This window comes from Fukomys damarensis, unplaced genomic scaffold (assembly GCF_012274545.1).
Source record: "Fukomys damarensis isolate Sample0158 unplaced genomic scaffold, DMR_v1.0_HiC HiC_scaffold_37, whole genome shotgun sequence".
NCBI classification, from domain to species: Eukaryota; Metazoa; Chordata; class Mammalia; order Rodentia; family Bathyergidae; genus Fukomys; species Fukomys damarensis.
Window position 1 is genome coordinate 66354597 of NW_022900949.1, and position 5254 is coordinate 66359850.

The 5254-nt window shown below is 35.7% G+C and overlaps 1 pseudogene; it reads left to right on the forward strand.

Annotated features, from left to right (window-relative positions):
• The first annotated feature begins 2523 nt into the window (after positions 1 to 2523).
• LOC104863088 lies at positions 2524 to 3978 on the forward strand (annotated as a pseudogene).
• The last annotated feature ends 1276 nt before the right edge of the window (positions 3979 to 5254 follow it).

The following is a 5254-nucleotide window of genomic DNA, read 5'->3' on the forward strand; positions in this document are numbered from 1 at the left end:
AGAGTCAGATTTGAGTAGGTTGGGTATATTCTAGGAACAGAAAATTGATTTAACATCATTCCATTAATATGAGTGTAAAAATATGATTATCTCATTGACCTTCTCAGTGAAGAGTATTCAATCCACACTTGACATTAATTCATGCTCAAATTATGTAGAAAACGGTGATTTAAAATTTTTAAATATTTTATGTACCTATTCAAGTTTATAGGAACTTCAAATTTGATGAATTATTTTTTTCTTCATTGAGTTTATTGGTGCATTTTCAGTATACAGTACAGTTACATTCATTATTGGGGTCTTGTAGCTTTACATGACAGGTCTTGGTTCTCATTTTTTCCCCTTGCCCCTGCCCTCCCTTCATCCCTCCTTCCCTCCCCCTTTACAAACACTTCATTCCATTTTTTCATTTTCTCATATTTTTTTTCTTTTACCTTATTTGCTTTCCCCTACCCTTCCCACTTTCCCTACACCGTTAGCCCCTTTCTTCCTATTTCACATTGTCTATTATATCATTAGACTCTTATGTACTATTATAGTTTATTCACACCAGAGAAACTATTCAGTATTTACACATGTGTGACTTATTTATTTCACTTAGGAGTATATCCTCAATATGTATCCATTTTCCTATGAATGAATCTAATTTCTCATTCTTTATGGCTGAGTAATATTCCACTTTATAGAAAAACCACATCTTCTTTATCCAATTTCCAACTGATGGGCAAATGGGCTGTTTAGATGAATTATTTTTAAAAGAATCTCATTTAGATAGATGAAAATTATTGTTGTTTTCAAATAAATATAGTCAACAAAGAAAATTAATATAATCTTCCAATAAATGATTTAAGACAAGGTAAAAAGTATACTTTAGCCATTAACAATATGTAAAAATGCCAGTTGCTTTTATGAACATAAGTAAATGCTTTTTTTTTTTTTTTTGGTACTGTGGATCGAACTAGGGACCTTGTGCTTATGAGGCAGGCATCAGAACCACTGAGCTAAATCCCTGGCCCTGCCTAATTTTAAAAAGAACAAAATTTAGGGTAGAAAAAGTAATCTATAATAAATAGAACAAAAATATAAGAAATTTTACAAAGAAATTTATTAATGATTCTGTTAAAGATCACTAAAGGAAACTGTCCAAATGAATAAATAGATACATCTTATTCACTTGTAGATGGTTTAATTTTATAAAACTAACAATTTCTGGAAGTAACAAAAAAGAGAGAGCCATGATGCACTGTGAGAAGAATAAATGAGAGAACATACATAAATATCTATCATAATGTTTTTACTAAGCAATAAAAACCAAGACAAGCATGGGAGAAAAATTAAAATCACAGAAGTAAGAAATGAAGGTCCCGTCAAAACTTACAAAATTATGAACATTGAATGCATACCATATGTACATACAAGTCACATGTCAAATCTTTGGGGCAAGATAAACTACTTATTGAGCATCAAAATGGAAAAGAATTAAATTCTATCTCAACTATAGAATTAAATTCTATCTCAAATTATAAAAGTAATGAGTTCCAAATGAAAGGTGAATAGCAACTTTGTTTGATATTCTAGGACAATAGCATATGCTCTCAAGATAAGGGAAGTTTAAAAAATGGAATGCAAAACAAAAACTATAAAGAAAATAATTGACAAGTTCTACTATGTAAAATAAAAACTTCTATTTGTCAAATGATGTCATATTGAAAATGAAAGATAAGCTACCGATTGGAAGAAGATATTTATAACACATACACTGAGAAAACAATCATATCTAGACTGGCAAAACTACTTCTAAGTTTCTTTAAAAATGCAACATATGAGAGATACAGCACGGAAAAGAAAATACAGATGGAAAACACAAACACGAGGTAGTGATTACAAACATCTAAAAATGGAAACTGCAAAATAAAAAGTGATATATATCGACCAATACTAGACAGGTTAAAAAAGTAAACAAAGCTGTCTGGAAAAAAAGTCGTTGTAAAATTTGGACACAGGAACTGTCACAGACTACAAGCAAGACATGTAATTTTGCTGCAACCACTTTCAAAAGCAATTTGACATTATCTAAATAAACTAAACAGAGGCATATCCTGACACCAGTGATTCTACTCCTCATGTATGCCTAAATTTCTTTTTTCTGTGCTGTAAGAAATACATAGGAGAATGTCCATACAGAGTTTATGTAAAATGTGAAAGAGTGTAATATGCATGTACCAACTACTCAGAAGAAATGTAATCACGTACAACAAATTGCACAAAAAAGGAAAGGGAATCTAAACAGGGGAGAGGGAAGGAAGGGAAAGGAAATGAAAAAGAGAATTAAGATAAGATATATTATTTTTGGGCTGGGGATTTAGCGCAGCGGTTCGGTGGCCTGCCTTGCAAGCGCAAGGACCCGAGTTCAATCCCCGGTACCAAAACAAAAAACAAAAAAAGATATATTATGTTCATGTTCCAATTCCCCACAAGAACTGTAACCATTATATACTTCACACATGTAAGTAAAAATAGAAAATGAAAAAAGAGTATAATGGAGACAGTAAAAGTGCTGTGAATGTTGAGGCCATTGCTGGTCTTAATGTACTTTGCCGCTATCGCTTATGGTTTAGACAAAAAGGTCGGAGCTGAGAGAAATGTGCTGATGTTTTGTTTAGAGGGCGGCATCTTTATGTGCCAATCCTCACTACTGAATATGTAATCTTTGAGGTGAAATCTACAGCTGGAGACACCCACTTCGGTGGAGGAGACTCTGAAACCCTCATGGTCCACCATTCTATTGTTGAGTTCAAATGCAAGCATAAGGCATCAGTGAGAACAAGAGAGCTGACTGTCTGTACTGCATGAATGAGTGAGGAGAACTCTCCCTCCCAGCACCCGTCTTAGTATTGATTCCCTGAAGGAATCAACTTCTATACCGCTGTTACTCACGCTCGATTTGAAGAATGGAGGGCTGACCTATGCCATGGCACTCTGGACTCTTTAGAGAAACCTCTTAGAGATGCCAGACTGGACAAGTCACAAGTCCATGATATGGTCCTGGTGGGTTTTTCTACTCACATCCCTAAAATCCAGAAGCTTCTACAAAATTTCTTCAGTGGAAAAGAATTGAAGAAGAGCATCAATCCTGACCAGGCTAATGCTTATGGTGCAGCTGTGCAGGCAGACATTCTGTGGGGAGAGCAGTCTGAAAATGTTCAAGATATGCTGCTCTTGGATGTCACTCTTTCCCTTGGTACTGAAACTGCTAGTGGAGTCATGAAGGTCTTCATCAAGCACAGTACTATCATTTCCACCAAGCAGACACAGACCTCCACTACCTACTCTGACAACCAGCCTGGCATGCTTATTCTAGTATATGAAGGTGAGCATGCCCTGACTTAGGATAACAACCCGCTTGGCAAGTTTGAACTCACTGGCATATCTCCTGCACCCTGCGGTGTTCCTCAGATTGAGATCACTTTTGATATTGATGCCAGTGGCATCCTCAATGCCTCAGCTATGGATAAGAGTACAGGAAAACAGAACAAGATTACCATCACTAGTAACTAGGGCCATTTGAGCAAGGACAACATAGAACATACGGTCCAGGAAGCAGAGAAGTACAAAGCTGAAGATGAGAGTCAGAGGGATAAGGTGTCCTCCAAGAATTCAACGGTGTCCTATGCTTTCAATCTGAAAGAAAGTGTTGAAGATGAGAGAGTTCAGGGAAAGATTAATGATGAAGATAAACAGAAGATTCTTGATAAGTGTAATGAAATCATCAGCTGGCTGGATAAGGATCAGACTGCAGAGAAGAAAGAATTTGAACATCAGCAGGAAGAGCTGGAGAAAGTCTGCAATCCCATCGTGACCAAGCTGTAAGAGTGAGCAGGTGGGGTGCCTGGAGGAAGGCCTGGGGACTTCCCTGGTGGAGGAGCTCTTCTCTCTGCTAGTGCTTCCTCAGGGCCCACTGCTGAAGAGGTTGATTAAGCCAACCCCAAGTACAGTTTTAGCGTTGTTCCACGCAGTAAAATATTGAAGGACCTAGATTTGTAGCAAATTCTGTGGCAGTTGTTAGAGTTTCATGGCTATAATAAAGCACGGGGCATTCTCAATACTTGAACATGGAACATGTGTCCAGGGAAAAGATAAGATTATACTTTATAAGCACTGTATTGTACGTGGAAAGGCAACGTCTTCAATAAAACTATTTAAAAGTAATAGTCTTTTTTGAATGTATCTCATGAATATATACATTAAGAAGAAAAAAATCAGTGATCAATAAACATATGAAATATTCCAAATTTAATACAGAATAACAGAGAAGAAATAAAATGAGATGCGATTTTACACTCACAAGGTTAGCAAAACCCAAAGCTGCTGGAAGGATGTATAGTAATGGCAATGGCAAAGTATGTCCTTGCACGCACTATGGACAGCAAGGCAGTATGAGCTAGAAAAGCTGCTGAGGTGCATACCCTATGCCCTCACAATTTCCCTATTTGGCACAGGTTGTAGAGAAATTCTAGCATACACGCATGAGGCATATACAAAAAAATAGTAATGCTGTAATTCATGGTGAAAATTGGAAACAGGAGAATGGATAGCCCTACTGGGACTCCTGTGCAGAGAGGAAAATTAATGAACTACCATTATGTGCATTAATGTGGGTGAATCACACAAGTAAACAGTTTGCTGGGGAAAAATGCGTGCAATGTCACTGCGTTTTATTATTGTCCAAATGCATAACATAAAATTATATTGTATAATATGTGTCATAAAACACTAAAGAAAAAACAGTATTAAATATATAATCTAAATGGCTTTAAAAAGCTGGATGCTGAATAAAAGAAAATATGAAGAGAAATACACAATGAGCTTCAAATGTGTTGGTAATATTCTTTCTCAACCCATGAAGTAGATGCATGAGTGGTCATTTTACTATTGTTTTATATATGTTTTTATGAGGTACACACACACACACACACACACATATATATATGCATATGTCCTATCTATCTATCTATCTATCTATCTAAAAGTAAGCATGACGTATCCAGGATACAATCTTAGTTTAAGAAAAACTAATATGAAAGAAGAAAGTAAAGAATGTGGTGACCATTATATATATATTAAAATGGAATAACGTTAAAGATAAATTACTGGAAAAAAAGAAAGACCCAGAAATGTGTATGAGATCCTATGTTCAGTATAAATAAAAGAGCAACGTAAGAATAGACATCTAGGGCTGAGGATTTAGCTCAGT